The 23,647-nt window shown below is 55.7% G+C and overlaps 1 protein-coding gene across 1 annotated transcript in view; it reads right to left on the reverse strand.

Moving 5' to 3' along the window:
• The window catches only part of LOC110484395 (uncharacterized), a 105,554-nt gene that overhangs the window by 30,891 nt on the left and 51,016 nt on the right, over window positions 1–23,647 (reverse strand). The window lies entirely within an intron of this gene.

Here is a 23,647-nt window from a genome sequence, read left to right on the forward strand (position 1 = left end):
GCGTGCCCAAGCTGGCCTGGGGGAAGGAGGAGAAAGAAGGCCCTGGAGCTGCCCCAGCACTGCAGCCTGAAGAGGTGGAGCAGTTCCAGCCACGGCAGAAGGGTGAGTGGCAGAGCTGGGCCACAGGGCTGGTGCCTGCAGCCAGCTTGGCCCCATGCCATGCCATGCCATGCCATGCCATGCCATGCCATGCCATGCCATCCCATCCCAGCTTCTGGGGCCATGCCCATGGACAGGATGGAATAGGGGCCGGGCAGACACCCACAGCCGTGCTCCGTGCCCTGGGCCGTCGCGGGGCTGTCCCTGCCTGGGCAGCGCAGGGCTGGCTGTGTTCTCCGGCCTCTCCCGCAGCCCCTCAGCTCGGGCTGCGCTCGCTCTTTGCCAGGTGCAGCCGTGCAGCGCACACGAGAGCAGGAACGCACCCGTGGCCGCTTCCGCAGAACAGCGCAGGTACCTGCAGCCATCCCCACCTGGGCTGGGCCTGCTGGCACTGCTCAGCCCAGCAGCACGCCTGCAGCACTCCTTGGCTTCTTGCCCTTCTCCTACAGCTCGTTTGCAAATTCATCAAGAGAATTCGGCAGGAAGAGACCAGCGCCATGGGCCCTGGGCTCAGAGCCTACTCAGAGCTCCTCGGACATGAGACCAGTGCCGCCCTGCTGGATTTGCTTGTGCAGAGGGGTGTTTCCAGAGCAGAGCAAGTAGGCAGCTGTGGCCAGGCTTCAATTCCCCCATGAGTCACACGGCTTCCCAAGCCACAGTGCTGGGCCCTGTGAGCCTTTGAGGCCATCACATTGTGGTGGGAAGGGAAGCACTTCTCTGGGGACACTGGGAACACTGGTCCCTCTGGCTGCTTTCCAAGTCTCCCTGTGCCTTCTCCAGGTGCCTGCCATGGTGAGGTACATCCACCAGTGGCTCATGGCCAATGATTCTGCAGAGCACAGGCTGGACAACGCCCTGCTGTATCTCACAGAAGCGCAGCCAAATGACGCAGTAATGACACTTCTGCGTGTGGCCCCATCCTGTGACAGGTACGGGGCCCACCTGCCCAGAGGGCTCAGGGCTCACCCCAACCCATCGCCCTGTACAGCCTGTGCCAGGTGTCTGACCCACAGAGAGTCCCAGGGCCCTCTGGCTGCTCCCTCTGCCAGCCCTGGCACGTCAGCCCCCGAGCCTGCTGCCATTCTCCCTCGCTGCCCCACAGGGGCCTGTCCCCACAGGGCTGGGCTGCCTGGCTGCTTCTGGAGAGGGGCAGTGGGTAAAGGCAGAGCCGTCGGTCAACCCAGGCCCCTAGAGATGCCCAGGCCACAGTGCTGTGTCTGAGATCCCCTGAAACAGATCTCTAACCCCACAGAGCTGCCATGGCCATGTGGAAGACCATCATGTGCACGCCCTGGACTGCAGAGCTGGCACAGCAGATACTCCTGGATGTGCTGGGGAGCTGGCCAGAGCACAGCACGTGCACCTCCGATGGGGACAAAACGGGTGTCTTTGTCCTGGCTGTGAGTTTCTGCCAGTGGCCTTTGCTGGCCCCAAGGTCACCTGTCCAGCAGCTCTCCATCCTCCTTCCCCCACTGCATCTCCCTGCTCAGGGCCTGAAAGCTGGCCTAGGGACAGCTGCAGGGCCACCAGGCCCGCTGCTCCCCCTGTGTCTCTCTGGGCCTCTCCCTGCCACGCTCGGGCCCTGTCACACGAACACCTCGGCACTGAGCGCTGTATTGGGGGGCTTCGTCCTTTGCAGGCAACTGTGGTAATATGGAAGATCCTCCAGGAGCGCTGTGTCCCAGATATAGTGGATGAGCATTTCCCGCAGTTATTTGTGCATCTGCTCTTCCAAGTGTTCTTCAGCACCAAAGAGATGCCAGAGGAGGTGGATACCTTCTGGAAGGGATGCCAGGAAGAACATGGCCTTGCCACCAGCCCCAGCAGGTGCTCTATCCCAGTCCTTCTGTCCCTGCCACATGGCCAGGGCAGGAGCCAGTGCTCCCAGTGTGACCCGGGCTTTGCTCTGCACTCAGGTTTGCAGTGAGGACCCTGAAGTCCCTGCTGTGCCAAATGGACTATGAGGATGTGGTGTTGTCAATGGAACGCAAGCGTGGCTGGGACACGCTGCTCTGTGCTGACACCCACATTTATGCCGTGGGTCTGCTGGCCAGGTGAGACCCCCTTCTCCCCATTGCTCCCGGCATTTGTGTTCTGTGTCTGGGGTATCCCACTCAGTCCCTGTGGCTGTGGGCCAGAGGCACGAGGGACGGCCAAGCAGACTGGGAAAGGCTGGGAGAGGAGGGTGCCCAGTAGCAGCCACATCTCCAAGGGCCCAGGTCCCCCTGCAGGGTGGGGGGTAAAGACAAGAACTGCATCAGTCTGTCCTGGGAGGGGCTTCCCCCCCCGGCTCAGGGTCTTAGTGTCATAGGAGCGGGCCCCCAGCTGGGTAATCATTATCACTGACTCCATATATTTCAGAGGTCCAATCAATAATAATTATTATTAAGAAACCCAGTGTTCTTATAGATAGTTATGATATAGATTGATTTAATGGGTTTTCAAGTTTAAACATTATCACCATTAGTTAATTAAAAAATCACGCTTAGGTAGACAAATCTCCGTAACATATTCAGATGTTCACAATACCAGGTGCAGCATGTTAAGATAAGAATGTTTTTTCATTCTTTCCTCTGATCTTCTCAGACTTTCTCAGGCGATGCCTGGGAAGGTTGTCTGTTTCTCTCTGAGGCCAGAGAGCTGCTGCCACATCTTAGTGCCATTTTCCACCTTCCAGGGAGATGCACAATGAATCCATCGATTTGTGTAAAAGCATCTCAGGCTGTCTCCTTGAATTGCTCAGCACAGAGATGCCATACTGGAACTTCCCTGCCATGGCATTCTTTGTGGAGGTGAGTCTGAAGGCCGGCGCTGCCTCCCAGCTCTCTGCCCTCTCGTAGCCGCAGCTGCCTGGGATGGTGCCCACGCCCTGTGCTGCTGCCTGGTCCCCGCCCTGTGCGGTTCTGGGCTCCTGCCAGCCGGGTCCCCTGTCACTGCCCTGTGCCTTTCAGGTCCTGCATTGCCTGGACTTGGGTGCATGTGGTGACAGCATCATGGATCTCTTGTCGACACACTTGCTGAGTGAGTGCACAGAGATGCGCCGCCAGGTTCTGAGGGCCCTGCTCTTGCTCAGGGATAATCCCTCGCTGGTAAGGAGGGGCAGCAGCTGAAGCCGTGCAGGCAGCGTGGGGCTGGGGAACACAGTCGCTGGAACTTGGCTGGGCTTCAGGCACTGGGGCAGCCGCTCCCAGCTCTCCTGCCTCCCACTTCAGCTGCCCGAGGGCTGTGGGACAGGCCTTTGGCCTCTGGGCCCTGTGGCAGCAGGGTGGCCTTTCACACACCTTTGCTCCGCACAGGCCAAAAGAATGTGGAGCCTGACCGAAAGCCTCGGGGAGCTCCTGCAGGAAAATGATAGTGATGTGGTCAGGATGGCCATTGTTCTAGTTAGTGATTTGTTCCTGGATAATGACGCCCCAATAACCATCCCCATCGCCCTGCAGCTGGCTAAGGTGCTCCTGCCACTCTTTGAACACGTAAGGCTCTGTGCCCTCAGCCACGGCCACTGGCTGCTGCCCAGACACTTGGTGCCCTGTGGAGATGCAGGCCTGCACCAACGTGGGCCAGAATCAGCTGATGCCAAGGTCTTGTTTCCTTCCTGTTACACAGGATGACTGGCATGTGCAGTGGATCTCCATGTTTGTATTTCGAACCTTGCTGTCTACTGCAGAAGAGGAAGGAAAAAAGCTCCTGATGACACAAGTGTGTCACAGCCTGCTCCCACTCTTCTTCCACTGCCATGATGAGAATCAGAGTGTGGCAGAGGTGAGGACTCGCGGGCTGCTGCTGTTCCCCTGGGAGAGGGCTTGGCTGCCTCCTACCCTGGCACCTAGTAGGCTGGATCCTCCTCCTGGCCCTGGCACAGGGATGCTGATCCTGGGCTGTAGGGCGATTTCTGTGTCTCTACTGCTCTCCAGGCTTCTCAGGAAACTCTCCTTTGTGTGGCCAAATTCCTGAACAGGAGACATCTTGAAAAATCTGTAAAGAAGGAGAAACTGTGGAAGTTCATTGAGATCCTGGTAAGGAGGGCCGGGAAGCCGCAGCCCCAGCCTGGAGCAGCCCCTGAGCGCGGTGCTCGGCGTGCGGGCTGGCAGCTGTGCCCCTGCCCGCTGCTGCAGCCCGAGGCCGCGCGGGCTCTGCTCCAGGCTCCTGCGGCCCCAGCCGGGTGCCCATGGAGCCCCGGCCCGGGGGGCTGCGGGGCCAACCCTTCCCTCCTGTCGCTCTCTCCAGCTGGCAGAGGACAGCAGCAGCGTGGCCGAGCACCTGCGCCGGGCCCTGCCCTACCTGCAGAGCCCACAGGAGCCCCTGCGAGAGGCGGCCGTCAGGTTCATGGGTGAGCCACGAGCCGGGCCAGGAGGGCGTGTGGGCACAGGGCTGGCGGCGCCGCTGGCAGGGAGCTGTGCCCTGGGCCTGACAGGCTCTGTGTTCCCAGGGACGGCCGGGCGGCACCTGAGGGGGAGGAAGGAAGAGCTCCAGCTCCTCTCTGAGGGTGAGTGAGGGCAGCAGGCTGCCAGCGGGGGCTGCCGGGGGAGCTGCGAGCCCTGCCCCGGCTGCGGAGGGCTCTGCTCCCTGTGCGGACCAGGGCCGGCGTGGGCAGAGCACACAGAGCTTTCAGGGCACCTGGGGGATTCGTGGCCAGCAGCTTTGGGCTGATCCAGCTGGTCCCTGCTCCCTGCTGGCCATGGCCAGAGCCGGCTGGGATGGCCCTGGCACAGAGTCCCCTCGGGTCCCCTCAGATGTGGGAACTGACCATGGCTCTGCTCCTCTCTCTTTCAGCCCTTGAAGGCCTGACCAATGACATCAGTGACGCCGTCGGAAGCCTGGCAGTTCAGACACTGTACATCCTCCAGGAAGCAGAGAGAGCTCCATATTCCATCTTCAATAACCTGCGTGATCGGCTCTGCAGGGCATGGAGGAGACGGCCTCGTCTGTCGGGGCTCGGCTGGCTGCGCTGCTGGAGCTCTGCAGAGAGCTGATTCCAGAGGCTCTGTCTGCTGGGGCCACCTGAGCCAGCAGGAATGTTTTATTTCTTTAACATTGTTCTTTTCTTCTTTTTGTTTTTCTTTAGCATGTTAATATAGGATGTGTTGTAATAGACAGACTCCCAGCATCTTTCTTTTGCTGCCCAGGCTCTGCAGGGCTGAGGGGAAGAGGGAGAAAAGGGTTCCTGGGCTCAGCAAGCTGCCCAGGCTTGCAGGGTTGCAGGGAAAATGGCCAGAAGCCCCTTGGCCTTTGGTGGTTCTGCTGAAGCCTCTGTGCTGCCCACAGAGCAGATGGGCAGGGGCTGGAGCTGTGGAGATCTCTGTGAGAGCAGTGCCTGGAGATGGCCACAAGCCCTGTCCCAGGCAGGAAGCGCCATCCGTGTCCTCCTGCCCGTGTGTTGCTGGCTGGATTGCTGAGGGCTCCCAGGTGCCTCTTGGTGGGGCTCCTCTGGAGCTCCTGTGGGGCTGCGGCGCTGCTGCCGGGAAGGTTGGCCGGGCTGGGGAGACCCTGAGGGGACGGGCCCACGAAGGGATGAGGGGCTGCGGAAGCCCTGACAGGACAAGGCAGTGGGAAGGCACGGGGGGGACGTGTGAGGGAGTGGGTAACGTTGGCTCGGGGAGGAAAGTGGGTTGGAGCCAAAGAGACCACTCACCCTGATGTTTGTGTGGCAAACAGAGCACATTTATTCTCAAGCCCTTCCTTCTAAAGGGCCTCTGAAAACCCAGTCTGGATGATTTCACTGGTCTGATCTCTGTGCCCCTTCAGATTCTGGCCTAGGGAATGCCTGCAGCCTTGGGCCAGCTGCAAACAGGGAGCATTCCCTGCCACAAAGAGCCAAGGTGGGGCTGCAGGGCAGCTGCTCCAGCCCCGACTGCACTGCTGAGTGCTGTGCTCTGGGGCTGGGGCTCCCTGCACAGGGGACTGCACTGGTGTACCAGGGGAGACAGAGAAGCTGCAGCTTCAGCCTTACCGAGGTGGGTTTGTGGGCTGGGAAGAGTGGGGAGGCTCCAGGAGATTCACAGAGCTCATCCTGCTGCAAGGACGAGGAAAAGGGAGCGGGAACTCAGCAGTGAGGAGAGCTGGGGGCTGGAGAGCAGCTCTGAATGACACTAAAATCCCACCAGACCTCTGAGACATTGCTGCTCCTCAGCAGTGAGAGGATGAGTCCCTAAGCCTGGGGGCTCGGCCTTCCTCATGGTGAGGGGCACCAGGGAAGGCAACAGTGTTATGGAGACTGGAATGGGCTGGGAACTCACTGGGGGAAAAGAGGGAGCAGTTGGGAAGTAAAAGGCAGGTGGGGGAGAGAACTGGTCAGAGAAGTGCTGAGCTACTGCTTGAGCAAGCTGCAAAAAGTCATTTGGGGTCATCCCAGATTGATTCAATTTCAGAAGTTATTGAACAAGCTTATTTTTTGGGTGGTGCCATGTTTTCTCTTGGAGGTGTACACTCTGCAAACTTGAGCTGTGTTGCTGAAATGCTCAAGCCAGTCTGTGCTGCAGGGCACCCCATTTCTTCTTTGGCTGATTGCAGCCCGGTGCTGAGCTCCAGCAGGGCCCTGGCAGAGCCCAGAGCAGCCTCAGCACCCGCAGAGCCCGGCTGCAAGGAGAGAAACCAGAAAGCCCCGTCAGCTGAAGGCTCCTGTCCCCTTGTCCCAGCCACCCGCGGTGCCCAGGCCATGCTGGCCGTGCCAGAGCTGTGCCCAGAGCTGCCCATCACTGCTGCCTTTGGGAGCAGAGCAGGAGGGCAGGACATGTGCCCAGCCTGCAGCCAGCCACGGCACCTCCAGCCCTCAGCAGCTGCCCAGAGCAGGACACTCCTGTGCTTGCTGCCATCTCCCCAAAGCTCTGATCCCACCATCCCCAGCAGACAGGACCCACCTCACGCCATCCCCCGCTGGAAGAAAAGATGCTCCCAAACGATGCCCTCAGCCTTCTCCAAGGGCACAGCCCATCCACACCACAGCTGCTCCCAAGCACTTCCTGATCCAGACTGGACTCCACCTGAAACACTTCCTCTAGAAAGACAAACATCAAATTATGGAAAATAGGTTACAGAGAAAAAGGGGAACAAGAAAAAAGGTCAAAAATCTTATCTCTGTCAGGGCCCTAAGGAAGGCCCAACCCCTGCATGCCAGGGAAAAACCCACCATGGGTGAGGGAATCCCAGGCTTTCTCCCTTCCCTTGCACGGCCCCCATGGTGATCCCAAAGCAAACAAGGGCAGTGGAGCAGCCCAAGTCCTTCCTTGCCTGCAAAGCAAAGCAGCCCCTGCACAGGGTCTGGAGTCCCACCTCTGCTCCCACCATGGGGGTTTGTTTGTGTCAGGCTGGCTGCCCCAGCCCAGCCCCAGCCCGGGGCACGGTGGGTGCTGGGGGCTGTTGGCAGGGCCAGGAGCCCACTCCCATTTCATACCCACCCCAGCCCATGCCCCCAGCCCTGCCAAAAGCAGCCTGGCAGCCGACTGAAGGATCAGCTGCATCCGCCCCAGCAAAGGGGGAACCTTTGGTTCCCAGTCAGGCTGAGCAATGCCGAAATCTGGGAGCATCCCCCTGCGTGTGGACTCATCTGCAAATTCCCTGTGGAACCTGGCTTTCAAGGAGATGTCAGAATCAAAGTCCACCATCTTCAGCCTGCCAGAGACCAGGTGGAGCAAGAGGTTGTCATCCTTGACGTCATCCTCGCTGTCCCCAGCAGCAGCAGCCCCACCTGGGACAGCTTCTCCAGGGGCTCCTTCTTCCCTGGGCCAGACCAGGCTGTCAGGGCTCTGCCCAGGGCCCCAGCATCCATGAACCATGGCCAGCAAAATCAGGGGGATGGTGGCCCCCTGTGCTTGCCACACCAGGTCTCCAGCTCAGCTACAGCCCAAGAGCTGCGTCTTCACTTCTGCTGACCCCTGCTCAGAGCTACAGGCAGGACAAATCCTGTCTGGTTGTCTTTGCCACTGAGTGCCAAGCGATGTGTGCAGCTGTTACCTGCCAGGCCCCTGGATCCAACTGTGCACGTGGATCTCTCCCATCTTCTAGGGCAGAGGAACTCCCTTCACCCAAGGATCACGGAAAAGCTCTTCTAAGGATGGCCTGTCCAAGGGCTGCATGGACAAACACCTCTTAATGACATCCAGGCACTCTGGGGAGAGAAACCAGCAATCACCAGTCAGTTGCAGAAGTTGCCCCCTGTTTCCATGCCCAGGCCATGCTGGGTGTGCCCAGAGCTGGGCCTAAACTTCCCCATGGATTTTCTGTTTGGAGGAGAGCAGGAGAACAGGACATGTGCCACCTCCTCAGCAGCTGCCAGAGCAGAATGCCCATGAGCTGCTGCTGTCTCCCAGCACTGGTATTCCCCCTGTGCCCACAGATGAGGATCCACCTTGAGAGAGCCATGGTGGGAACAAGATCTTTCCCCAGATATCTCCTGGCCCCTCCTGAATGGGAGCTTCCCCATGACCAGGTGGTGCAGCAGGAGGCCCAGGGACCAGATCGTCGCTGCCTCGCCGTGGTAGCGTTGCTGGTGGATCCCCTCTGGTGGGCTGTAGGACAGGGTTCCTGTGGAACACAGACACAGTTCATCAGGGGGATGCTGCAGCCTCCAGCACCTGGAGGAGCAGCCCCCACGCCTCCTCCTCCGGCAGGAACCCCCGCTCTGCCAGGAAACCCGACAGGTCCTGGCACCGCTCCAGATGCTCCAGCACCAGCACAAAGCTGTCGGGGAGCTGAGGCCACTCCTGGAGCTGAATGACACCAGCACAGCCAGAGGAGACCTTGTCCAGCAGCGCAATCTCCAGGGCTGCGCTGGTGCCGTGGGGCTGCGGGAGGAGCACGATGCCGTCAGTGGGGCTGATGCCGTGCCGGGGGTCGGGAACCCCTCGGCCAGCCCGGGATGCTCTGCGCCCTGCGCTGGCCCCACGCCCGCTCTCCCTCCAGGCGTCCTGGCAGCTCCCACCCTGCCGGGCCCCGGCTCAGCCCCGCCCGGCACGGCCCGGCTTCTGCCGCTGGCCCGGCTCACTCACCAGCTCACCCTAGTGCTGGTTGCTTTCGCTGCTTTCGCTGCTTTTGCTGCCACTGCAGCCGCTGCAGCTGAAATTCCATGTCCGTGTGTCCCCGTTTCCATGTGTCCCCGTGTCTGTGTGTCCCTGTATCCATCTGTCCCGTGTCCGTGTGTCCCCGTGTCCATGTGTCCCCGTGTCTGTGTGTCGAGTGTCCGTGTGTCCCTGTATCCATCTGTCCCGTGTCCGTGTGTCCCCGTGTCCGTGTGTCCGCTGCCCGCTCGCCCCCGCGCCCAGCCCCGCACTCCCCGGGGCAGCCCCTGAGCCTGTCCAAACACGGGAACTTTGCCGTGTCCAGCCCAGACCCAGAGCCTGGACTCCTGCCCAGGGGCACAGGAATCCCCTCGGTCACGGCTGTGCATTGTCCCTGCTGAGGGTCAAACACTCTTGGAGCACATTCCCTCAATGCTGAATTTGTACCTGACCCAAGAACTGCACTTAGTCCCCAGCACTGATCTCCAAAAAGAAAACACCAAAAAACAAAACAAAACAGGGGAAGGCAAACTGTGTGTAGCTCATGATATTTTACACTGTCTAAAACTTGCCACGTCTTGGATCATAAAAGTGAGATCCACTTGCAATTAGTGGGAAGGAGAAGTAGTGAAAGATAGAAAAGGGTAGCATAAAAATAAACAGAGAAATACATCTTGGATTGTTTCTTTCCATTTTCATTTCATTTCTTAAAAGCTGTTTCAGTTTTCCAAGAACCTTTGCTGGAAGACGAGGAAGCTTTGAGCAGCTTTTGTCACAAGATGTGCCACCAGCTGCAGCTTTTCTTTGCCTTTCCACACCATGTGTGCAGCTTGACTCTTGCAGAAAAGTGGGACAAATAGTTGAAGAACTTTACAATTTGTTCTTTCTTTATCTTGTGGGCTGGGCAGTTGGGCCATTGGTGAGATTTTCACTGTTATTGTTCTACCCTAAGAAACCATGATGGGCTACCAGGAATTGTCAGGGAATGCAAGCCTGACTGAATGCAGAGAAAGAATCTCCAGAGCCTGCAGCCAGAAATGGAGAGCTGTGTGATAATAATTCCAACATCCCCATGGACAGCTGAAAGTGATGTAGAAGATGGAAATGGGCTGACAGAGGGAGTTTGTTTCTGTGTTCAGTTTAGAAGCTTCCACATCTCATGCACTGATATATATCAAGAGTTCAATCAGTTCATGAAAAGCACCAGAACAATCTGGACCTTTCAGGAGATGACTGTAAGAACCTGAAAAGGAGAAATGCAGGCAATGACTTGGTGAACTTTGTCTGGAAGAAGGGTCACTTTTCCCAAATAATTTCTAATCCATCTCCTCTGCATTTGTCTTTCTGAAAAAGGCCATTTTCATCCCAGATTCACCATGAAATGGGAACCCTGAGCTTGTGGAAGTGCCTGAAAAATGCCCTGTTCCTCTGCAGGGACACTCGGGCTGAGACAGGTGCCGGAGCCCTCTCTGGGGAAGCCTCCTCCGAGCTGGAATTTGTGCTCTGCTTGGAGAGGAGGAGGGCCGCAGGACATTCCATCTGCGCCGCTGCCCCGCAATGGGCGGGAACGCTGTGGGGAAGGCTGGGGGACACTGGAGCGGGATATGGATGGCACTGGGGAGACTGAGAGGGCCTGGGAATGAACTCAGGTGTATTGGGAGGGACTGGGCTGTACTGGGAGGGACTGGAGGGGTTGAATGGGCTGTTCCCGCCTCCATTGCCTCCCATTGGCCGAGGCTCCTGCCTATCACGGCTCCAACCAATCAGCGGCAGGAATCATGGCTTTGGGAGCGGTGCCTGGAGTCTGCGCCATCTTTTCTTTTGCCTACAACTCCCGTCATGCTCTGCGGCCCCATAGAGCCCCAGTAAAGCCGGGACTACAACGCCCGTCATGCCCCACGCTCCACAGAACCCCGGTACCGCCCCCATCTGTCCCATCAGTGTCCCCCAGACCCTCCGGGACCCCCAAGTGCCCTCAGCGCCCATTCGGGACCACCAAAATATGACTGGCAAAGTGCAAAAGAACAAGGAACTTTGGAAAAGCGTTTAATACAAATCCAATCCAACTTAAATCACTTGTCACAGCTGTAACTTCATTCCGTCAGCCCATTTAGCCTGGAAAGCCCTAAACACTGAAGTTGTTCAGGTACCCACAAATGTTCCATATAAAGAGCATTAGAAGGGGAGGAAAGAGAGAGAGAGACAGGAAGACAGAAGCTCCACAGAAAGACACACATGTGGCTCCCAGCTCTGGGGCTCCAGTGCTGGCGAGACACAAACCCCAGGAGAAGGCAGAGTCCATAAGAGAGGCTGACATTGTGCTCCTTGGTTTTAAGCCCCTGGGCCTTCGTGGGCCTCCCCCCAGCTGGGACTTCTGATATCTCAGGTGTTCAGAGCTGGGTGAGCGCTGTCCCATCTGTGTGACTGACAGCTCAGCCCAAGGTGTCTGGGGACATTGATCTCATCCAGCCTCTGACAGCGACCACGGTGACACTGGGGAACCTCATGGAGCCTCATGGAGCCATGGGTCAGTTGTGACAAGGCAGGTCCAAGGACACCCTGGTGACACTGGGGAACCTCATGGAGCCATGGGTCAGTTGGGACAAGGCAGGTCCAAGGACACCCTGGTGACACTGGGGAACCTCATGGAGCCATGGGTCAGTTGGGACAAGGCAGGTCCAAGGACACCCTGGTGACACTGGGGAACCTCATGGGACCATGGGTCAGTTGTGACACTTTGGGGACCTCGTGGAATCAGAGGGGACCATTGGGAAGCTCCCATGGATCCAAGGGCCCAGGGTGACACTGTGCAGCCCAGAGTGTCACAGAGGAGCCATTGTGACACTGTGGGTCCCCATGGAACCAAGGGAACATGGGACTGGCTGATGCCTTAAGTTTTAGCTTCCATATTTTCCCAATTCTGTCCTGTATCTGTAACTCTAAACTTCATGCAGAGTGTCAGCAAGTTTTCTTACAGTGTAGTCAGACAAAACAATCCTTTTCCTGCCCGAGAACCAAAGACACCGCTGCAGCTTTGGGCCCAAAAAGTGAAAACAACAGCAAATTGAGGAGAGCAGACTGGGAGGGTGGGGCTGCATAATCTGAAGGTGTAATTGGACAATTAACCTCAATATGGAAATGAACCAAATCTTACAAAAGTGTGAAAATGCGTGACCTGGCGTCCATCCTGGATGTACCCTCAGCCAGGCCCTTGTGCCCCAGGTGAATCCTTTGAAGGCCTTTTTAATAAATCCCCACTTTACTCCTGTAACACTGTCCAGCCTCTGCTCTAGGTGGCTTCTCAAGGCATCAAGGCCTGGCTGGCTGGGCCACCTGGGGGCCACCTGACAGGTCCAGCTGACCTTGGCATGTCCAGGGCTGCTGCTCATCTGCCCCTGGAGCACTGGGGCTCGGTGCTCTCCTTCCTGTGGAAAGAACTGTCCTTCTCCTCCAGGTGCCCATGGCCAACATTTGGATTCCTCTTCTTAGTTTGCTTCTATGCAAAGATTGTTCCCAGATGAAACCTGCCAGGACAGACAGGTCTGGCTGGCTTGGCCACCCAGGGGCCACCTCTCATCTTCCTGTGAAACACTGGGACCCTGTGCTTTTCTTTCTTATGGGAAAAAAGCACCTTTCACATCCAGGCACCCATGGCCAAAGTTGGGAATCCACCTCCAGGATTCCCTATATCCAAGGATTTCTCCCAGGTGAAAGCTTCCAGGAGAGACAAGTCTGGCTGGCCTTGGTCTCCAAAGAGCTGATTCTTATCTGCCTTTGAAACACTGGGGCTTTGTGCTTTCCTTTATGATGAAAAGAACTCTTCTTCCTGCCCAGGTGCCCATGGCCAGAACTGAGATTCCACCTTCAAAATTCTGAATATCCAAGGATTTCCCCCAGATGAAAGGTGCCAGGAGAGACAGGTCTGGCTCTCTTGGCCTATGGTGACCACCTCTCATCTTCTTCCAAAACACCTGGGCTCCACGCTTCTCTTTCCTGTGGGAAAAACCATCCATCTTGACCAGATGCCCGTGGCCAAAGTTTGGAATCCTCCTCCAGAATTCCCTAGGTCCAAGGATTTCTCAGTGACAAAAGCTGCCAGGACAAACAGGTCTGGATGGCTTGGCCTCCCAGGAGCCTTCTCTCTCTGCTTCTGCCCCTGCAACAGTGGGGCTCTGGGCTTTCCTTCCTATGGAAAAGAACCGTCCTTCCTAACAATGCAGAAATGGCCAAAACCGGGGTTCCACCTCCCAGATTCCCTAAATCCAAGGGTTGCTTTCAGACAAAAAAATACCAGAACAGAGAGATCTGGCTGCCCTTGGCCTCTGATGGTCACCTTTCATCTGCCCCTGAAACACCGGTGTTCTGTGCTTGCCTTCCTATGGAAAAGAACTGTCCTTCTCCTCCAGGCAGCCAGGTCTGAAACTGGCATTCCACCTCTAAAATTCCCTATATCCAAGGACAAAATCTGCCAGCACCATCTGATCTGGCTGCCCTTGGCCTCTGGTGGCTGTGGCTCATCTGCCCCTGCAGCACTGGGGCTGGGTTGTTCCCTTCCTGTGGAGACCATGGTGGCACGGTGAGGACCTGGTGCAACCATGGAGTCCATTGGGACTTTGGGGCCATGGTGACACCGCGGAGCTCCATGGAACCCAGAGACCACCATGACTCTGTGGGGCCTTGTGGAACCGTGGAGACCATCCCAACCCTTCAGGGCCTGGTGTCACCAAGGGGGCATTGTGACACCTCAGGGCCTCCTGGAAACAAGGGACCATTGGGACACTGTGGGGCTCCATGGAATGAGGGGAACATGGAGCAGGTCTGGCAGGTTTGGCCTCCCAGGGGCCACCTGACAGGTCTGGTTGATCTTGGAATGTCAAGGACTGCTTCTCATCTGCCCATGAACCACTGGGGCTCCGTGCTTTCCTTGCTATGGAAAATAACTGTCCCTCTTTTCAGACATCCATGGACAGAATTGGTACTTCCCCTAAAAAATTTCCTGTATGCAAGGGTATCTGCCAGAAAAAGACCTGCCAGCTCTGGCTGGCCTTGGCCTCTGATGGTCGCATCTCAGTTGCCTCAGAAGCACTGGGGCTCTGTGCCTTCCTTCCTGCAGAAAAGAACTGACCCTCTTGTCCAGGGGCCATGGCAGGAGCTGGAATGTGGCCGCCAAAATTCCATCTATCCTAGGATTGCTCCCAGACAAAAGCTGCCAGGACAGACAGTTCTGCCTGGCCTTGGCCTCTGGTGATATGAGCAGAATGTTTTCCTTTGCAAACACCTTGGACTGGGCCCAGAGATCTCCCGAGCTGGGTTTTGCAGGCCTCAAGAACATAACCCATGTATGGAGGCTGATGTGCCTGGGCTCAGCTGTGAAGAGACTGAGGACAGATCAGGAGTGGCCTGGCAGGGCTTGAAAGGTGGATTCCGAAATGGTGGAGCTTTTCTCCATAGTGGGAATCAGGCAGGGAGAGAAATTATGCCCCAAATGCAGCTGGGGAAGTCCAGACTGGACACAGGAGGAGAAAGGAATTTCCCTCCCAGGGCAGGGCTGTGGTGCAACACGTCCCCAGCAGGAGCCTGGAGCAGCCCAAGGCTTTGTGTGGCCAGGCAGGGGCAGCAGGAGGCAGAGCTGCCAGCAAAGGAAGGGCCAGCGAGGTGGGGCAGCCGGGGGTGACGACAGCCTGCAGGGACAGAGGCGCAGGGCAGGGACACCGTGGGACAGCCTGGGCTGCAGAGGGCTCAGGGATGTGCAGCAGCTGCAAGGCCCTGACAGAGCCAACCTGTGCAGCCCTTTGGCCATGGCTGCTGGCCCTGGGCCTGAGGCCACCAGGGGACAAGTGACCCTTGCAGCCCTGGGGCCTCAGTGCCTCCTTGTCCCTGCTCAGCAGCCTGGCAGGGGCCGCCCCATGGTCCTGCCCTTGGCACTGCACATCCCCACATGCCAGTGCCCATCCCGGGAAGAGCCCTGAGCAATGAGGGAGGGACAGGATCTGCCTTGCCAGGGGCTGGGGCTCAGGCCTGTGCCCTTTGCATTCCTGAAACACATCCAGGTTTGCTCAGCACCAGAGACACCTTTCCCTTGCTTGTGCCCTGCTGTCATCACTGACTCCAGTGTTCTGCTCTGACGGGAACCTGGGGAAACTTTCTCAGTCCTGTTCCTCAGTGGGACCCATTAAAACTTCAAGAAACTTTGGAGTTTTAATTTAACTTTGAGTTCTTTAGAAGTTTTTTGAAGACACTCTCAGGGACTGAGTCTGATGTAAACAACACCAAAGCCCTGAGAGGGTCATTAAAGTTTTCCTATTCCAGTTGTGGAGAAAGATTTCAATCTGCTTGTAAGAAATACACATTCCTGTTTTAAAGCGTGTAATTTATTACATTTATCTTTAGATCAGAGGCGATTGCAGCATTCTGTGATTGATATTGACCCAGGGTCTCCCCTCAGGAGCTCTGGCCTGCTCAGAGAAGCTGTGCCCTGAGCTCTGGCCCAGCGTGGATAACCTTGCTCCACATTGCCCCAGCCCATCCTGTCTGTCCTCACTCACCTGGGACCTGCTGTGCTCGCAGAGCTGGCTGCACCCAGCCTAAGAGGGGCTTTCCCTTTTTCTATGTTTGGAGCAATCTAAAACCCCTGAGTTTCCCCATGAAAACAGACACCCTCCTCAGGTGTGTGCCAGCCCAAGGTGCCACCAAAACCATCCAGACCGGCCCTGGGCCAGCTGTGAGGGTGGATCATCAGCCCCAGCTGCACTGGGCACTGCAAGGGGCTGTGGCCATGGGCACTGCACTGACCCCACTGCTGGGTTTGGCTGCCACGGCAGCCCTGAGAAATTAAACTGTCCTTGGAAACACTGGGGAGGACTGGGACATACTGGGGAACACTGGGAATGCTGTGGGAGACACTGGGACATACTGGGAGTGATCCTGTGGGGCACTGGGACAGCCTGGGAACATGAGGAATGCTGAGGGGGAATCTGGGTGGGCTGGGACACACTGGGACATACTGGGAGTGAAACTGTGAGTGAAACTGGGGGATACTGGGACAAACTAGGGACATTGTGGGGAAGACTGGGCAATACTGGGGCATACTGTGGATGACATTGGGATGAACTGGGAGGGCCTGGGAATGAACTCAGGTGTATTGGGAGGGACTGGGCTGTACTGGGAAAGATTGGAGGGGAACTCGGTTTCTACTGGGCTGTACTGGGGATGAACTGGGCTGTGCTGGGACGGCCTGGAGGGGCACTGGAGCTGTACTGGAATGGGCTGTTCCCGTCCCCGCCACCTCCCATTGGCGGAGGGTCCCGCCCATCACTGCTTCCAACCAATAAGCGTCAGGTATCATGGCTTTGGGGGCGGTACCTGGGGTCTGCGCCATCTTTTCTTTTGCCTACAACTCCCATCATGCCCCGCAGCCCCATAGAGCCCCATTAGGGCCGGGACTACAACGCCCGTCATGCCCCGCGCTCCACAGAACCCCGGTACCGCCCCCATCTGTCCCATCAGTGCCCCCCAGACCCTCCGGGATCCCCAAGTGCCCTCAGCGCCCATTCGGGACCCCCCAAAAGCGTTCTCGGATCCCCTGAGTGCTCCCAGCCCCACAGGTGCCCGGTACAGCCACTTCTGGGAATTCCTCTCCTCTCATCCCCCGCGGCCCCAGAGCCCCTCAGAACACAGTTCTGCGCCTAAAATTCCTGCCGCGCCCTGCGCCCTGAGGAACCCGGTTAAATCTCCCCAAGCTCCCCCGAGTGCTCCCCCGGACCCCGAAGGGCCCCAAATTCCCCTCGCTGACCTCCAGGGCCCCGGACCCCCGAGTGCTCCCCCGGACCCCGAACTGCCCCTCAGGATCCCTGAGTGCCCCTCCAAGCGCCCGCCCGGCTCCCCCAGGGGCCCCCAGACCCTCAAGTTCTCTCTGAATTCCCTCCCCAGACACAAAACTGCCCCAAATGTGCCCAGAAATGTCTCCGTGGGCCCCAAAGTGGCCGCTTTCACCCTGTCTGTGAAAATGATAAAAATGATGATAAAAATAATACAAATAAAGGAAAATACAATAAAGGGGGTAAAATCAATAGCCAATAGTGGTCAATGAATTAATGAAGGGAATTGTGTTACTTAGAACCAATGACCAATCCGTTTTTGGTTGCAAAAAACATACAGAGATTTTTTTATAGAAGCATTAAGATGAAATGTTAAAATATAGAATAATATTTTTATGCATAAGCAAAATAAAATTTTAATTATTATTATCAAAAATCAATCAGTTTAATTAATTTAATTAAAAATTCACTTAATTTTAATTATGAAGAAAAATGCACAATTTTTAAAAAATGTTTTGGGATGTCAGTCCCAGGTGGGCAATATCTGTGGGTAAGGGGATGTGGTAAATGGATGTGATTCATGCTGAATAAGTTGTTGTCCTAGATTGCAAGGCAAGATGTATTCAATTGCCATCTGTTAGAGGTTGGTTCACTGCATTGTTTATTTTATCTTTTTATTTTCTTCCCGAATAAAGAACTGTTATTCCTGCTCCCATATTTTTGCCCGAGAGTCGCCCTTAACTTCAAATTTATAGTAATTTACAGGGAGGGGGTTCTACATTTATTTTTTTTCCCCATTTCAGGGGAGGCTCCTGCCTTCCTTAGCAGACTCCTGTCTTTGCAAACCAAGACAGATTTTGGCACCCAACGTGCGGCTCGAGGGCACAGGAACAAAAAAGGGAATAACAGTTCTTGAGTAATCCAATTTCTGTGTGCTGCTACAGAAACCTCGTTCAGCGGCACCCTGTGCTCCAGCCTGCCCTGGTTTGGGTGGCACGGAACCGTGGCTGCATTTCTCCATTTGCAGGCCCTGATCTAAACACGGCTCCTACAGCCAAGGCTGCTGTGGCTGTTCTCCGGTTTGTTTTATGGGTGAATAAGGGGAAGAATTCATGGATCTTTAACTTCCTCTGGGAAGCAGGCACATGGATTCACAGCTGTCACACACTGACTGTGTGCTTTTGGGGTTACTTTAATAGTGGCACCTACTGTGAGGAAATGACACCGGGGGAAATTTTCTCCCAAGCCTTTAACCATCTCTTTGGGGCTGCCCCACCAGTTTGTGAAGGGCTCAGATCCACTCCAAATACCAATGATATCATACAGGGGCTGTGTTGCTGTTAGCCCTGTTCTATTTGGCACTGAGAGACGAGGGAAGATTAACCTGGATAACCACCCTGACACCCAGCCCAGAACCTGACACGGCCCCAGAGACCAGGGATGCTGCTGCCCCAGAGCCTGACCCTGCCCCACAGCCACCCCAGATATGAACCACCCAGACTGGGTGGGGGTCTGGTGAGGGAGATGCAGGAGATGCTGAAGGAGTGCATTTCCCCAGCTGGTGAGAAGCCCTCCCCCTGCCTCGAAAAAGGAGAGTCTGATGGGGCAGCAGTGGAACCCACAGATGTTACAACTGTCCAGGTTCCAGCTGAGCCACAAAGGCAGCCACAGCCAACAGCAGTCGCCCCTGTGGAAACAAGGAGGTCTAAGATGGAATCAGAGCACCCAGATAAGGGAAGGCCCTCACAACCAATAGGGGAACCAAAGGTTGCGATCATCACCGAGTCCCTGACGCACAAAAGTCTCTGTAACCTGCACAAGGACATTGTACGATGGAGACGTGAGGCTTATACAACCTGACTGCTTCAAGTCTGAGACCTCATGGGTACAGGTGCCCAGCTGGATGGTGGTGAGGCAAGGAATTTGGGACCCTTGACCCAGGACTCAGGTATGAATCAGATTTTTGTAAGGGAGCCAGGGTCCCTTTCCCTCTGGGAGTGGATTTTAATGAGTGTCAGAGAGAGGTTTGTCCACAGGGAGAGAATGCAGGAGCACCAGCACAGAACGTGATGGAAAACCCTTGAGGAAGGGATCCAACAGCTGAAGGAAGTGGCAGCATTGGAGGTACTCTTTGGGAGGGATGGACAGCATGATACTGACCCCGACAAGGTCAGGTGCACAGAGCAAATGCTGTGGAGTCTGGCAAGGCTGGGGCCGTCTCAGTACACCACCTTCACTGCCACGATCAATGCCGATAACAGCCGAGAGACAGTGGGCTCTGCTGCCAACAGCTGAGAAATTGTGAGAGTATGATCCATGGCCCAGTGCAGGCTCATGGCTCTGCTGTGGGCAAGGAACTCAAAGAGGAGATGAGGGAGATGAGGGTGGAGGTGAGGAGGAACAGTTCCCACATTGCCCCAGTGCGAGTCACAGGCCCCAAAGTCAGAGCCCAACGTTCCCCAGCCAGAGAGAGAGGGTACGCCCCACGGGCTGGCCTGGGGTTCTTTCTGCGTGACCATGGGGAAGACATGGGAAGGTGGGATGGGAAACCCATTTCTGTCCTGGCAGCGTGGGTGTGTCAGCTCAAGGAGGGAAGCACTGACCGAGGGAATTCCAGTAAAGTGAAGGCAGCCTCAGCCTCCCATGACCAAGCTGACGGGTATGATCTGTCAGATCTCCTTGAAAGTACCTATACCATGTGGGCTTAGGAAAGAAATAATAACCAGTGTTAGAGGGGCCCTGTCTCTAGCCAGGGAGAGGCACGGGAAAACCGGATCTTCTGGACAGTGTGGATCCGATGGCCTGGCACATCAGAGCCACAAAAATATGATGCTTTAGTTGATACTGGTGCACAGTGTACTCTGATACCATCGGGACATGTGGGGGCAGAGCCTGTTTCCATTGCTGGTGTGACAGGGGGATCACAACAATTGACTCTGGTGGAAGCTGAGGTGAGCCTGACTGGGAAGGAGTGGAAGAAACATCCTATAGTGACTGGCCCAGATGCTCCGTGTATCCTAGGCATAGACTTCCTCCGGAACGGATATTACAAAGACCCAAAGGGACTCAGGTGGGCTTTTGGCATAGCTGCTGCAGAGGCAGAGGATATTAGGCAATTGAACACCTTGCCTGGACTGTCAGAGAACCCATCTGCAGTAGGACTCCTGAGGCTGGAAGAGCAACAAGTACCAATTGCCACCTCGACAGTGCACCGCCGGCAGTATTGAACGAATCGGGATGCCGTGATCCCCATCCACAGAATGATCCGTGAGCTGGAGAGCCAAGGGGTGGTCAGTAAGGCCCACTCACCCTTCCACAGCCCCATCTGTCCTGTGCGCAAATCTGACAAAGAATGGAGATTGACTGTGGACTATTGTGGCTTGAATGAAGTGACTCCACAGCGCTGCTGTGCCAGACATGCTGGAACTCCAGTATGAGCTGGAGTCCAAGGCAGCAGAGTGGTACGCCACTGCTGACATTGCTAATGCGTTTTTCTCCATTCCTCTGGCAGCAGAATGCAGGCCTCAGTTTGCTTTCACCTGGAGGGGCGTGCAGTACTCCTGGAACCGACTGTCCCAGGGTGGAAGCACAGCCCCACCGTCTTCCATGGGCTGATCCAGGCTGCACTGGAAAAGGGTAAAGCTCCAGAACACTTGCAATACATCAGTGATATCACTGGTGGGGGAACACAGCAATGGAAGTGTTTGAGAAAGGAGAGAGGATCGTCCAGATTCTGCTGGAAGCCATCTTTTCCATCAAGAAGAGCAAAGTCAAGGGTCCTGCCTGAGAGATCCAGTTCCTGGGGTAAAGTGGCAAGATGGACAGAGTCAGATTCCAACTGAGGTCATCAATAAGATCACCGTGATGTCTCTATCCACCACCAAGAAGGAAACACAAGCTTTCCTAGGTGCCATAGGTTTTTGGAGAATGCACATTCTCAAGTATGGCCAGATTTTGAGCCCTCCCTACCTGGTCGCCCACAAAAAAACCAATTTCCACTGGGGCCCTGAGCAGCAAACAAGCTTTCACCCAGATCAAGCAGGAGATCGCTCATGCTGTAGCCCTTGGCCCAGTCAGGACAGGACCAGATTTCAGAAGTGTCTTCAAAGTGGATAGACTATATTGAAAACAATGCAGAGAGAATTGTTTTGTCCTTTTAACTTTTCTTATTTATATCTTGATATCAGCAATATCCAATTGATATTGACCCCAGCACCTTGTTATGCAATCTGAATACATATGAAAATCATGATCCTTCATGGCTAACAATCAATAACACTTCGTCCCTGCCTCCCCCCCCCCACCATTTCCCTCATCCAACCCCTGGCATTCCTATGCATCAGGAATCTTGTGGCCAGCAGGACCAGGGCAGTGATTCTTCCCCTGCGAGACAGAGTGAAAATTTAACAGGGTAGAAATCCATTTGGATTTAGGTGAAATGTGCTCCTTTGAGCTTGCTAACATGAGTGAAATATGCTGTTTAGTCTGGTAACTGCAGCACTAGCAAAGTTGCCCCAGCTAAAGAGAAAGAATGCAAATTTCCACACTAAAAAGAGATAAGAAAGACTCCTTGGGCCTTTAAACAGACCATGCAGAGTGACCCAGGAGTTCTTTCTGTACTTTCTGACAAGAACAAGTGTAACTAGCTGTAAGTGTAACATGAAATCATGAGAATGAATATGCATGAACCTATTGTGAAATTCTATGCCTATGGAAATTAATTAAGGGTAATAAAAAAGGTTTGGGACTTCTCAGGGGTGCGCATGTCCATTGAAGGGCAATGAGTCCCTACATGTGTCCAGCGCTGTAAATAAACATACCATTCTTTACAAATTTTTATTGGAATTGTGGGGTTTTTAGTTTTCATCCACATTTCACCTGTGCTGGGCACTGGTTGGGCAGCACCTCGAGTGCTGGGTGCAGTTCTGGGGTCCCCAATTTAGGAAGTGTCCAGGACACTGCAGCACCAAGGAATTCATTGTGGCACTCTGAGGCTTCATGGAACCAAGAGGCCACTGTGACCCTGCAGTGCCTTGTGGAACCATGCAGAGCTTTTTGACAGAGCAAGACCTCGTGTCATGATGGGGCCATTGTGACACTGCAGAGCCCCATGGAACTGAGGGGCCACTGCTGCCCCTCAGGAACTCACGGAATGCAGGAAACATGTTTGACACTGTGGTGGCCCTTGGGACCAAGAGGCCATTGTGACACTGTGGGACCAAGGAGAGCATTGCTGCCCTGCCAGACCTCATGGAACCAAGGATCCACTGTGACACTGCAGGGCCTTGGGGACCACGGTGACATTGTGACACTGCAGGGCCCAAGGATCCAAGGGACTTTGTGACACCAAGGGTTCCCATGGAACCAAAGGGACATTGTGACACTGGGAGGCCTCATGGAATCATGGAGACCATTGGGACACTCTGGGGCCTCATGGAACCCTGGTGACACCAAGTTGTCTAGAAGTGTTGATCTGCTGGAGGGTAGGAGGGTTCTGCACAGGGCCCTGGACAGGCTGGATCCAGGGCCCAAATCCAACAAGGTGAGGTTTAACAAGTCCAAGTGCCGGGTCCTGCACTTTGGCCACAACAACCCCTGCAGTGCTATAGGCTGGGGACAGAGTGTCTGGACAGCAGCCAGGCAGAAAGGGACCTGCAGGGACTGATGGACAGCAGGCTGGACATGAGCCAGCAGAGTGCCCAGGTGGCCAAGAAGGCCAATGGCTCCTGGCCTGGATCAGGAATGGTGTGGCCAGCAGAAGCAGGGCAGTGATCCTTCCCCTGTGCTGGGCACTGGTTCGGCAGCACCTCGAGTGCTGTGTCTGGTTTGGGACCCCCAATTTAGGGCGGACATCGAGGGGCTGGAGCATGTCCAGAGAAAGGCAACAAGGCTGGTGAGGGGTCTGGAGCACAAGTACTGTGAAGAGCAGCTGAGTGAGCTGGGGTATTTGATCCTGGAGAAGAGGAAGCTCAGGGAAGACAAGGTGGTGTCAGGGCACAGGTTGGACTTGATGACCTCCAAGGACTTTTCCAGCCTTGTTGATTCTGGGATTCTCTGAAACCACCCTTGGAGCAGTTGCAGAAGGAGCCCTGGGCCTCCTCTTCAGAAGCTCCAGCAGCCCAGGTCCCTCAGCTTCTCCTCACAGCCCCAAAGCCCATCCTGTCAGTCCTGCAGAGCCTCTGCAGCTCCTCCTCACTGCCCAGAACAGGCAGCCCCACAGCCAGACACAGCAGCCCAGATGTGCCCCCCTGGCCTGGGGTGCCTCTGGCAAGGGAGCAGCATCAGGCACTGCAGGAGCCTGCAGACAATTCCTGCAGCACTTGTGGGATGATCCTGCTCCCCAAGGGATGTTCCCAATGTGCCAAGTCAGGAACTGCAATGGAGAGTGGGGTCAGAGAGGAAAGGGCAAACAGGGATGGGCTGTGTGCAGGGGAGGGAACAAGGATGGGCAAGAGGAAGAAATCTGTATCAGGAAGAGTAAAGAAAGCAAAGGTGAAGCCAAGGAAATGCTCAGGGCAGTTTGGGGGTGGCTGCCAGGCAGCCCTGGCTCTGAGCAGCAGCATCTGCAGTGGGATAGGAAACTCCCAGCTGATGGGAACAAACTTTCTGGCTGACTGCAGAGGCCAGGACAAAGCTGAGTGGTTTCCCTGGTGTCCCCCAGCCCTTCCTGGCCCCAGGGGCTGATGGCATTTGTGCTGCCTCAGGTTCATGTCCCCACAGCACCAGCATGGGGGTGCT

Source organism: Lonchura striata, chromosome 6 (genome assembly GCF_046129695.1).
Source record: "Lonchura striata isolate bLonStr1 chromosome 6, bLonStr1.mat, whole genome shotgun sequence".
NCBI classification, from domain to species: Eukaryota; Metazoa; Chordata; class Aves; order Passeriformes; family Estrildidae; genus Lonchura; species Lonchura striata.